The sequence below is a fragment of the Atta cephalotes genome (assembly GCF_000143395.1).
Source record: "Atta cephalotes unplaced genomic scaffold scaffold00021, whole genome shotgun sequence".
Classification (NCBI taxonomy): domain Eukaryota; kingdom Metazoa; phylum Arthropoda; class Insecta; order Hymenoptera; family Formicidae; genus Atta; species Atta cephalotes.
In genome coordinates, this window is record NW_012130085.1 from 4,620,015 (window position 1) to 4,634,286 (window position 14,272).

Genomic DNA, 14,272 nt, shown 5'->3' on the forward strand with positions numbered 1-14,272 from the left:
TTACAATTTGTAAAGAAATTCTATGAATTTATAGACTGCATTACAAATAAGTATAAGAAGAATTACAATAACGCACGGAGAAAAAATTTTTGTTTATCTTAAAATATATTTCTTTGAATTATTTTTCTAAAATAAAAGAAATATTTGTTGAATTGAAGAAAAACAATTATATAATATAAATTTAATAAAATATTTTTTAAATACAGAACATAATTTTTCTTAATTATGAATTTTTAATTTAAAACAAAATTTTGTTGATTTGAAATATAACGTAAATAAAAAAATTTTTATTTTTTTGAATGAAGAAAATTAATTTATTTAAATATAAAAAATATGTTTAAAAATTTTTTTCTTTCAAAAATAATCAAAAATTAATTAAATCATTTTTCTTAAATCTACAAAAATTATTTTTACACTAAAAGAATTATTTATTGTTGGTTTAAGTAAAAAATTTTTTATTTAATAACAGAAACCTTTTTTAATTAAAAGATGTAATTTGAATTAAAAAATTTTTAATTTAAATTATAAACAAGAAGGGAATAAGAGAAAGAGACGACTGAAACGAATCAAACTTATGGATTTAATGGGAACTAATTGATTCACTCTTCCACGCGAACTTGTGGAAATATAATTAGCAAACTGTTGTAATATTTATTGTAATGCTTACTCAGCTTACGTCAATTCTTTTACTTTGAAAACAATATTGTAAAATGGTTCTTTGCGACTGACTCAATTTACCCTTAGTCTTTGATTAATTTTATAAAATTAAAAAAGTTATAAACAAATGGAGATCGAAAGGAAAAATAAATCATTTTATCATTATCATGATAAAATGAAACGTCTGTAATTATCAATTATTGCTAATAATACATAAGTTTTACACATTATCATCCAGTGTCGACTTATATTGCATTTTTTACTTAAAGCTACTACCTTGGATTAGAATAGGAAGACCTTTCAAATATAAAAGATATGTATATATTACTTAGGATTTTTCAAATTAAAGATAGTATCACTTGTGTTTAACTTTTAATTTTGTACAATGATTTTTTTTTAAAGTAGATTTTTAGCTTCTTTTGAAGTTATGTCTCCATTTGTAGAAGAAATTGAGAAATCTAAGTCATTAAAAATAAAAAAATTTGTTAAGTTGTATGACATTTTACATTGTTTGAACTATTGCCTAAAAAGTAACAAAATGGCAATCTATTAAAAATTCTAATCTTCCTTTGTATTATAAAACTGTAAATTGTAAATACTGCCTTTATTTTACTAATTTAGGAGTAAGAAAAACATCTTTTCTATAAACATGTTCAATTTCAAAACAATATCTTTGACAGTTTTTTAATAAACACTTCCACAAATTTGGAAAATTTGTTTCGAAAAAAAATGAATTTGAAGTTTTTCATTTGGTTATTTTATATTTACATAATTATAGATGTAACTGTATTTAATCAGTTAGGATCATAAATATGCTTTCTATTTCTTCATACAAGTATTTGTCAGCAAATTTTTTTCATTCTTATGAGCCCATTCTAGTTCACGCGCTTCGTTTTTTATCTACCCATTCACTTTACAGTCTATACATATTTGAATTTATAATTGTTTCACAGATGTATTCTCAAGACTTCAAACTTTTGTAATATAGAAAAAAGCGTTTTTTTTAAAACTTAAAATAGAATATTTTTTTAAGGAAATTCATAGGAGTTTTCTCTTTGAGCTTATAACGTGTGACTCGTCATTGTCCGGTACGCACCGACCAATTGAACTCGGATAGCTGGTGGGAATCTACGACTGTACGAGTGAAGGTACGAGCGTACACAGCAATAATCAGTTTACACCGTACACTCGGCTCGAAAGGCACGGTTGGTATGTGGTAGCGCGCGGCACGCCAACGAGTAACATAAATCGCACGCGGTGCGTCGCGTACGCGTGAGTGACTCGTCTTGTTTCTTTTTTTTCTTACTTTTTTTTATGATTAAAAAAAGCAACAAGAAGACACAAACGATCCAGGAGGAATCAAATGATGTCGTAGGATTGACTGGACGAACCTATCAGCCGGTGCGCAGCTTAGTGGATTCTGGTCAATTCACATCCTGTTCTCTTTCTTTATTTTTCTTTTTCTCTTTCCTTTTTTTCGTGGATTAATTATCTAGACGTACACTCTAGATAATATTTTATATCAGCATCACATTTCGAAAGTATCTTCGAAAATATTTCGTGAGTATCTTATTTCTACAATAAAATATCTTTTCTTATCTTTTATTTCTATTTGGACATGTCAGCACTTATCGATAAATATATTGTATACTGTTCTATTATATATTGTCCTATAAAAATTCTTTTGGGGCTTTTATTTATTTATTTTTTTAATTTTAACTGTTATAACAATCTATATAAATCTATATCTAAAATAATTATCTGTTCATAATGTTCATATTCAAATATTGCTTTCTTCCCTAAAATTGCATCGTCTTACAATCATCTTAAATTATAAACGGACGATGATTGAAATTATTTTCATATTAATCTATAGTTAAAAGTCATTTTGAATCGTTCTTTGCTGAACAGAAAACGTATACTTTGTACTTACATGTTTGAAAAATTATTTAAAATATTTAATTATATATTAACAAAGAAGATATTGTTTATGGAGCAGTGACATTTATTTATAGATTAATAATAATAACAATAAAAATTAATTATATAATACCTAATTATATAATACCAACATAATTTAAGAATGAAGATAATTCTTTGTGCCTTTTCCTTCTTAGTAAATTAATCTTTCTAATGTAAAAAAGGTAACGGATGTTTTTCGTTTTGATAAGCACGTCTTATTCAACAATATGTATATCTCTAAGCTGAATGATATTGATGTAAGATATATCTATCATCGTTCATCTATAATTTAATGTACAACATAATTAGTTGTACATTGTTTCGTGTTACACACGACGAAGAAAAAATTAAATTTTTAGAAAAAAAATCCATGTTAATTTTTATATGATGATTTGCTCATTAAAATTTTAAGGTTTTTAAGGATTCTACTTTTAATATACATTATGAAATATCGGATGATTAATAATTTTAATCAGATTATACGTATAAACACACATAGATATGGATGTCGTCTCTAATGCAATACTACATATTAAATGAAAATAAAAGCAATATAATAATGAAGAAGATAAGGTACCAAACTAACAAGATCTCTATTGAAATACAAAGTACTATCTTTTAAACAAATGATGTATATGAATATTTGATTTTTTTGTTAGCTAAACTACTAATTGCTTTATTTAGGTAATTTTATTTAAGTAAAGAATCTAAAAAAAAATTGAAGTGGATTAACTTTATTTATAATTGATTTATATATAATTGATGAAATCTTTTTAATTGCTATTTGAACAAATTGATTTTAGCGCAGATAAAATACGGAATATAAATTGAAATGATTAGTTTTTATCTAAAGTAAAAATAGTTCTATCTCAAGTAAAATTTTAAATAAAAATAAAAGTAAATAAGTTTTCTGTAATGACAAAATTCCATATTGGAGTCAAAGCAAATTGACGATTTCTTATCTATTGAATAAAATTTTGAGTCATAATATGCCTAAGCTTCCGTACATTATACATAGCTAAATAATAATAACTTTACAGAAATAAATAAATAGATGCAGATGGCACGTATATCATGTGCTTTACGTAATTACAAGCGATATTGTTCATATACGTACGTGACACTTATATCTATACTGCACTAAATTAGCACTGACTGCCTTCGCGATCCTCTTATGGAAGTGCAGGTTTCAAAAAGGATGCGTTTGAATATGTGGATAACATCACGGCACATGTTATTCACAGGAGTTATTTGATGATTCTTTCATGCACATCCACGAACATATTTATTTCTATTTAGAAAGATACAGTAAAGAACAGAAAAACAGAAAAAAGATTTAATTTCTAACAAATTTTACCATTTCGAAAAATAATAAAATATATCTGCTATATAATGTTATTTACATAAATTTTATTTATCTCATTAATATATAAAAATCAAATTCTTCTCGTTCTTCTCTTCGTTCTTTATTTGATTGAAAACATAAAGTAGTTTTTTATCCTAGCTATAGATAATAATTTATGTCAAATATAGTTTTTTAATCATTTATCTGTGACAAGAAAATACCGTATTGGAATTAGAATAATAAAAATATATTTAATGCTGAAGAAATACCTAATACAATCGTATCTTTTTACGTAAATGTATTGCAGATACATCACATCTGGAATTTAATCGGAGAAATTCAGAATCAGGAACAGGAAATTCTATCTGGTCATTGTATGCGTATCACATACGTGATACTGTATATGAAAGCAACATCTTTTATAATTCTCTTTTCGTGAAATACTGTTTTCGTACATCTTTCTTTTATATTGCTAAAGAGATTATTAAGAAGAAAATACATTCAAATTCTCATAGTAGGTAATATAAATAACATACGAGAGTATTAGGTTAATGAAATTTGATTTAAACAGTGAAACTTCTAATTCATAATATTGAGAGTAAATCTATTCTTTACATTTGCACTGTATTATACTTTTTACACTTAAAAAAGAATTAAGTATACATATAATTAGATATTGAAGAACGAGAGGAAAGATGAATACAGGAAGTTTTATTATCCAGAATAAAACTAATAATAACAAATTATTTATAAAAATCTTTATCTACGCAATGCATAATTACGTTATAACAAACAATATCACTTTGTTTATTGTTTATCGCATATTCTGCGAAAAAACCATTGACGCAAGAACTGTAACGCAATCCGTTATATATATGTTACATATGTAACTGTATATATCAAAAATGCCTTTATATGATTGATTACTAATGAACAATTCTTCAATGGCAATTAATTATAATGTAACAAGTAATAATATAAATAATTAATATAATTATGTAATATATATTTAGTTAGTCATAATATATATTTAGTTAATCTCCTACATACTTCGAAGTTTGAATTTAAATTCGGGATACCTTGTATACAGAGTGTGTTTTAAATACACTAAAAAATTTTAAAGGATGATTGCTCACATAAAATTCAAGATGAAAACTTTATATGATTATAAATTTAAAACGGTTTAGTTTCAAAAATATTACATAGTGTCAAAGTTAAAAAAAAATTTCGTTTTTTCTAAAAACTTTAAAAGTCATTTGAGCTATTTTGATGAAATTTAATTTATATATATATTTGAAGGATACAAAGCTTCACTTTTTCGGGCTGTATGTTATTTTTTATGCAATCAGAAGCGAATTTAAGGGTAAGCAGATACTCTTTTTTTTGAAAAAAAAACCGATGCATCATTGATTCTTTTTATGTTTGAAATTTTTTAATGACAAATAGGATAAATCAGTCACTGATTTTTCTTAAGTTTGAAATTTTTTATGATAAATGAAAAATTTTATGATAAATGAATTAACAGAAAAAAAGTTTCTTCTTTAATATCTTCTTTTAATATTATTATAGAATAAATTACTTTCCAGAAAAAAAATAAATTCGAATTTTCAGATTGCAAAGTAATTTTATTTTATTAGTAGAAAATCATTTCGGAGATGGCTTATTTTATCGGAAGTATTAAAGAAATCTTTTTTCTGATTTATCTCACTTATTAAAAAATTTCAAACGTAAAAAAAATCAGATAAATGGATAACTTTTTAAATAAGTAACACAAAAAGTATATATGAGCGTTTCTTTAGCACTTTGCAGGCGTTGCTATGGTAATTTCATTCTAAAAGGAAAAAATAAAGAGCAGCATAAGGAGGTGATTTCTCGCATATAATTGATTTTGCCTCCACAGGGAAGCAAAATGAACACTCAGATGAAAGAATATTTTGTACAAAATTTCATCCCAAAAGAGCCATATTATTTCGAGATAATAAAATGCGATTTTTCATTAGTATTTTTTTTCTCCGCTAAATCGAATCTTTCAAAAAAATAATGGATATTAAGAAGATTAGAGCAAGAAATTTTTTGTCATTCTTGGCTCAAAATTCTGTTTTTAAAAAATTCAAGAATTTTTAAAATCGCATTTTTTATATGATTTAAATGTTTGACCATTATTAAAATAATTCAGCAGCTAAATCTTATTATAAATTATATTCACTATTAAAGATTATGCGTTTCGCGTTTTCTTCGTATTCAGATCCATTTTTGGATGCCAATGTTTCGTAAACTTTGCAGGTCCATTCTATTAGGGCGAGGAGTAGCTTACTGAGCTATTCTTTCAGGCTATTTCTTTTATATTATACTACTTGTGAAGTGGTAAGGGAAGGGGGGGAAGAAAAGAATTGTAAGTAGGGAGGGGAGAGAGGTGGTGAAATTGATTGGTCTTCAATAAGGAGAATGATCTTCTATATTTTATTTATATTGTAGCTATTATCTTTATTTAGATTATTAGGGTGTTTTATGTCTATGTGTTGTATGTCTATGGCTTCTTTATACTTTCTTGGAAAATATGATGTAATGTTGGCTATTGTTTGTTAAACAGTACCGTTAGCTTGTTTGCATGTTTATTGATTATTTTGGTTATATCTTTATTGTCGTGTCCGTTTTTCTGTAAGGCTAGCTTTAAGTGATTGAGTTCTGTCTGATGTTCTTTTTTTTTCAAAGATGATGAAAGCTCTATGTACAAGTGAGTTGATTGTTTTTTGCTGATGGTGCGACTCGGCATGTACGTGTCTATCTATGTGTGTTGGTTTTCTGTACATTTGATAGTCTAAGGCCTCGTCAGCTTTCTTAAAGAGAACATCTAGGAAGGGAAGTTTTCCTCTACATCTATAGTGGATATTTGAATGTTGATTGTTGAGGAATATAAGAAATTTACGAAGTTTGGCTTTGTCATGTCTTCATATCACGAATATATCGTCTATATAACGGAACCAAATTTCTGGTTTTTTGGTGTTTTTCTGAGGGCCTCTTTCAAAATGTTCCACAAAGATGTTGGCGATTACAAGAGAAATAGGAGAGCCATCGTCGCTCCTTATTTAAAATTATTGTTACAGAAGAAGTAAATGGTTGTTAAACAGTATTTTATTAGCGGGATGAAGTTGGAAGGGACTTCATATGAGGCCTTCATTATGTTTAATATGTCTTTTATTGGGACTTGTGTGAAAAGGGATTCTACGTCAAAATTTACAAACAGATCTGTGGAACGTAGTCGGATTTTTTGGATTTTTTGTACGAAGTCCATTGAGTTGGTTAGATGTGATTCAGATATTCCAGTTAAGGGTTGCAGTGTTTGTGCTGTGAAGCGGGATAAGTTATATGTCGGGGAGTGTATGGCGTTGACAATCGGTCCGAGGAAGATGTTTGGTTTGTGTCTTTTTGAATCAGCGACCGATTGTGTCATACACTCCCCGACAACTTATCCCGCTTCCCAGCACAAACACTATAATCCCTCACTGGAAAATCCGAATCTGCTTAACAACTTACTTATCCTATAACAACCAATTTTATGATCAAACTTCAGAAGCGGCGATGGGCTTTCCTATTTCTCTTGTAATCGCCAATATCTTCATGAAATATTTTAAGAAAGAGGCCCTCACAAAAACACCCAAAAACCAGAAGTTTGATTTCGTTATGTAAACAAAATATTCATGATATGGAGATACGATAAACTCGAATTCTGTAAATTCTTTATTTTCCTCAACAATCAACATCCAAATATTCATTCATTCTTCACATAGAAGAAAACGGAAAATTTCCCTTTCTAGATGTTTTTGTCTCTAAGAAAGTTGATGATACCTTAGGTTATCAAGTGCACAGAAAACCAACATAGATACTTACATGCCGAGTCGCACTACCAGCACAAAAATAGTCAGTAATCAACTCACCTGTACATAGAGCTTTACCATCTCTTACAAAGAACATCTATAGACAAAACTCAACCACCTAAAACTAGCCTTACAGAAAAACGGACACGACAAAAAAGACATAACCAAAATAACCAATAAACATGCAAACAAGACAATGATCTCTGACACATAATTAGACGAAAGGATCCTATTCATTCTCTGATTCATGTCAAAGAAACAACAAATCGGATTAGTAGGATATTAAACAAACACAATATCCGAAATATAGGACTTCATCCAAAAATATAGGACAACTCTTAAGAAATTCTTAAGATCAAAGATCTTCAAAGATCTTGTATATTCAACTCCGCAGGAGTATATAAAATATCTTGTCCTGCGATCAAGTATACATTGGAGAAACCGAGAGAATGATCAATTTACGAATAAAGAACACTAAAACGTGATGTCAGGCTAAAATACCCTATACAGTCGGCATTATCAGAACACAACATCGAAACAGGACATCAAATACTGTTTGACAAAAAAATCACAGTAGCTAACATTACATCACACTTTCCAAAAAAGAGAAGCCATAGAGATACAAAAACACCTTAACAATGTAAATAGAGATAATGGCTACAACATAAATAAAATATGGAAGACCATTCTCTCACAATTTCTCTTCTTCTCTCCTTCCCCTCTCCCCTACTATTCCAACAAGCAGCGTAATATAAAAAAAACGGTCTGGAGGAACAGCTAAGTATCAGGCTGCTCCTGATGAAACGAACTGCAAGATTGACGAAACGTTGGCATTCCAAGTATGGATCTGAAAGAAGGAATGGATCTGAAGAAAACCCGCGAAACACATAATCTTTAATATTGAATATAATTTATAATAAAATTTAGCTGCTGAATTATTTAAAGTAGTCAAACATTTAGATATAAAAAATTCTTGAATTTTTTAAAAACAGAATTTTAAGCCAAGAATGACAAAAAAATTCTTACTCTAATCTTAATATCCATGACTTTTGTAAAGAGTCGTTTAGATTTAGCGGAGAAAAAAAAATACTAATGAAAAATGATAGTTTGTTCGATTTCTCGAAATGGTGTGGCTTTTTTGGGATGAAACTTCCTATACTACACAGAAATATTGCAGCAAAAATATTTCATTGTAAGATTGCAACATTGCAAAAATATTGCGAAATATTTCAGCAACATTACAGCAACATAAAAATGTCCGTTTTAAAAACATTGATACGTAATGTTGCAGCAATATTATAATCTAAACATGCAATATTAGGTTTTGCGCACAATGGAGGAATACTTGCAGTATTCTTGCAGCAACATTGCTGTAATATTACAATGTTACAATATTTATAAGATTTTGTACTATATAAATTTAAATATAAAAAATTAGAAGTAGGAATAGAGTTAAATGTAACATACAATGAATACAAATAAAATATGACTTCATAATTAATTGTGTCTTTATATTTTAGGCGTGTTCCGATATATTAGGTACAACTTTGCTTCCGCCGTTTTCCTTTAGCGGTAAGTGGTGGTCGAAATAAATAGATCATAGACGTCATACAATAAACTTGGGCATCTGTCAACATAACCCCATAGAAATATTAGTCAATTTGTGTCTGCAAAGTTATTCTCGATTGAAAATGTCAGTTTACGAGCCAAATTCTCGTCATTTGCGGGAGGTTTTAATTTTTTGCTTCAATATGAAGAAATCTGCAGCTGAGGCTCATCGAATGCTTTCAAATACTTATGGTGAGGCCGCTATTAGTGAAAGAACGTGTCATGAGTGGTTTCAACGCTTCAAGAACGGTGATTTTGATGTCGAAGACCGGCATAGCGGTGGAAGAGAGAAGGTTTTCGAAGATGCAGAATTGGAGGCATTACTTGAGCAAGACTCGTGTCAAAATCAAGAAGAATTGGCACGATCATTGGGAGTGCATTGGGAGCTCAACAAGCCATTTCAAAACGCCTCAAAGCCATGGGAATGATTCAGAAGTAAGAAATTGGGTGCCGTACGAATTGAAGCCGAGAGATGTTGAACGGCGTTTGTTTGCTTGTGAACAGCTGCTTGAAAGGCAAAGACGAAAGGGATTTCTGCATCGCATTGTGACTGGGGACGAAAAATGGGTTACGATAATCCCAAGCGCAGAAAATCATGGGGAATTCCCGGCCATGCTTCCACGTCGACGGCCAAATCGAATATTCACGGCTCCAAGGTCATGCTCTGTATTTGGTGGGACCAGCTCGGCGTAGTGTATTATGAACTGTTAAAAACCGACTGAAACAATCACAGGCGATCGGTATCGAACGCAATTGATGCATTTGAGCCGAGCAAAGTTTGAAAGACAAACGGCCGCAAACAACAAGAGACACGATAAAGTGATTTTGCAGTATGACAATGCTCGACCCCATGTTGCGAAAGTGGTCAAGACATACTTGGAAACGTTGAAATGGGAAGTCCTATCCCACCCGTCGTATTCTCCAGACATTGCTCCCTCTGACTATCATTTGTTTCGATCAACGGCCTGACTGAGCACTTCCGGTCTTATGAAGAAGTAAAAAATTGGATTGATTCGTGGATAGCCTCAAAAGATGACCAGTTTTTTCGACGCGGGATTCGTACGCTACCCGAATGATGGGAAAAAGTAGTGGCCAGCGATGGACAATACTTTGAATCATAAATGTATAACCAGTTTTTTACAATAAAGCCTCGAATTTCGGAAAAAAAAACGGCGGAAGCAAAGTTGTACACTTAATACATTGCCAGTACTGAAAATATACAATATACGAACGTGAATTATAAATAATCAGTACTGGCTGTATATATCGGAACAGTCTATACGTCTTATATCTTATTATTGTGTCCATTGTGCATTATATTTAATCCTTACTTCTAATTGTTTTATGTCTATAAATTATAGGCATAATTCCTATAAATTATAAACATTGACTATGTTTATGACTTATGTCCGGTTCCACTAATGTAGATTAACTTTAATCTCAGTTCAGCTTATTCTTCATCTTTTTTAATTTTTAGAATTAGAAAAAGACGAAGATAAGTTGAACTGAGATTAAAATTAATCTATATTGGTAAAAATGGACATTAATTAGGTTTAATAATATTTGTAATTTAAGAAATTTAACAAATCATTCCATTTTTCAGAGGAATATAGTTATGAGATTGGTCAGTTTCATAACTACAGATGTTATGAAAGTCGATTAAGTGTGCCGTGTAAACGTAATCATTAATTTCTATTCTTCCATTATGTCCAAGTCCTTATTTTATTGAGTTATACACAAATCAATATATACAAGTCTTAACACAATACATATAAAGTCTTTCAAAGTGAACTTTCTAGCAGAGGCACAAATCGACACAATCAGTAAAAAACAAAACAAGAATGACAAGAGTTATTATTCTTGTCTTTGTTTTTTATTGATTTTTGAATAAGGACAGGATAACTCTTGTGTCAATTCTCTTGCTGGAAATATTTTTAAAAATACTGCTGTAACATTGCTGAAGTAATGCAAATAGAAGTCTTCACAATGTTTCTGCAATATTGTATTGCAATATGCAACGTTGAAATATTGCAGCAATGTTGCTACAAGTTTCTGTGCTGTATGAGTTTGTACAAAATATTTCTCTGAGTGTTCATTTTGTCTCCTGTGGCAATCGATTACGTGCGGGGGCCCGAAATCACCTCCTTATCCTGCTATACCCTTTATTATTTTACGTTAGTATAATAATAAAAAGAATATATTTTCTATGCAAATAAATATAGAAGAAAATCATTAAAAATTATATCTTCAATACTTCAGATAAAAGGTATTATATTTTTATTGTTATAGTTTTACTACAGTTGTAATTATTTAGAAAGAGAATAATTTTGACTGACATCAGAATGAACGCGCTTATAGTGCATGAAAAACTAACAAAAATAGTTAAAAAGAGCGCTTTTGATCATAAATACTAGAGGAAATGATGGCCGATCTTAATTGATATTGATAATACAGGTTTTTTAAATTCCAAATAAAAAAAATCGATAATAGTGATATCTTTAATTCATTTCTTATATTATCGTTCTATCTCACTCAAACATATACGTCTGTTCTTATCCAACAAATTATCATCTCTTGCAAGATCGAATATCTACTGCTAGACACAATTACTGCTTTGTTTACCATTCTGAGTCTTCGTTCAGCGTTCGTATATACGTAATTTGGCAGATCGATACAAATCTTTTTTTTAAGCTTTTAATCTCTGCAGTTTTATAAACTTAGTATTGCTTGTGCACGTAAAACTGACTGCTGAATTGTTGTTTTGTCCATGTAAGTTATAAAACTTTTGTAATAAGGGGATCTTAAAGCAAAGCTTGAATTCCGACGAAGTCATCAGAAGTCGTGCCGCACGCCGCGCATCGACATATTTTTATACAATATATTATCACAATATCTCACGCAATCTATGATACACGTTGTCGCATGTTTGTATCAATTTTCGTATAACAAATTTGTCGCGTCTAATACTCATATTCATAGTCAAGCCTTCCTTAAATTTATCTTTAAATACTCTACGAATTATTTCATTGGCTGCTAAGCATCTAAAGATAAATTTAAAGAAGCCTTAAATATAAGGTTTGATTATGAATACGGATTTAAGTCTAATTTTAAGAACGTTATTTGTTCATGTAAACTACGTGTTTATGAATTATTATTTCGTAAGTACAGATTGCAAAACTTTCGTATCAAGCAAATGTCACGGCTTGACAGCTTGAGATGCCATTAAGAAATGGTAAAAAATATATCAATTTTGAAATTTTTGATCTTTTTCGGCATAAACTTCATCTCATAAACACGTATTAATGCGTATACTTTAATCCTGAAAAAGGATTTTTGAAAGAGAAAAAAGTATTTATTATACAAAAATTACATGATTTAGTCGGTAATACAAACGGCTTTAAGGACATATCTATATGTCAGCTCTAAAAATGAAAATTGAATAAAAAATGAAAATTGAAAAAATGTAAGTTTTTAACTTCTTTTTTTAATTTTAGTATAAAATCCACTACATCACTTTCCAATTTTGCATCTACTTTAATCTTGTAAAAGGACCTTTGATTCTGTTCAGTAAATTCGGAGATTTATATTTGTTATGAAAACTACGATTAATCATCCGCCGAAGATATTCGCAAAAGGTGCGCTCAATTTATATTTGGCGGAGCATAGTTAACTTGCACTTTCCTCGATGACAAACGAGGTGTTAAAAATCACATTGTTGCGATGCAATCGAGGAAGTTTCGCAATCGAAATTCGCGCAACGTTTTACTATTGTAAATATCGTCTTTAATTTTTTTTTGCACTATGATGAATAATATGGAAGGAACATGCGTGAAGGAATGAGTAATGATTATTTTCGGCATTGTATGTATCTATACTATATAATCACACCATACGAAATTTTTCAGCAATACGTCGAGTCTTGTCACGCCCATTGCTGTTACTTATAAGTGGGTTAACGATGACATAACGATGTCCTTCGAATGTGTAGAAAATAATAATGATTCCCGTTCGACAGAATGTGTCGCGTCGCATCGAAGTTAACGGAACGTTCGATTCTCCCGCAAGAATTCGTTTATAGTGTTAGCGGATTCTATGTCGATAACGGAAGTTTCTTTTAGAGTTGATTGGGATGTTTCTATCAAAAAATGTTATCTAAGTTTGTTACAATTGACCGCAACATTTTTAATTTCATTGACAGATAAATGCATATTACCATTAACAGAGAGGGAAAGAGAGAAATATCTGAATATAATTATTTAATCAATTACATCTATTTTTGTATTATTGTTTCTGTTCTATTCTTATAATATCCGAATCAGAAATAACAAGAAAAAAATAAATGAAATTTATTTTAAACTTTTCTTACACAAAGTCTTGATTAATAAATAGCGCCAGCCAATTTGATAAAAGATGTGTGATTTGTTGAGAGTTTATTGAGTAATTTATTATAGATCTGTATTTTTTAGCTAAAGTTCTTGCGCGATTAATTTTTCTTCCTTTTCTTTTCACATTGAAAAAAAAAAGAGAAAAGATAAACCGTGCAAAAAGTTTAGCTACATCAATATAGTTTAATTTTAATCTCGGCTAAGTTTCTACATTAATATAGTTTAATTTTAATCTCGGTTAATTAACTCTTCATCTTTTTCCAATTCTGAGAATTAGAAAAAGATAAAAAGTTGAACTGCGATAAAGTTAATCTATATGGTAAAGAAACGGATCTAAAACGAACAGATCTTATGCATGGGCGTATCGAAATTTTTTTCGAAGAAGAGGGGTTTCTATCAGAATGTATCGAGGATGTACCGTAGTTAATCGGACAACCCAA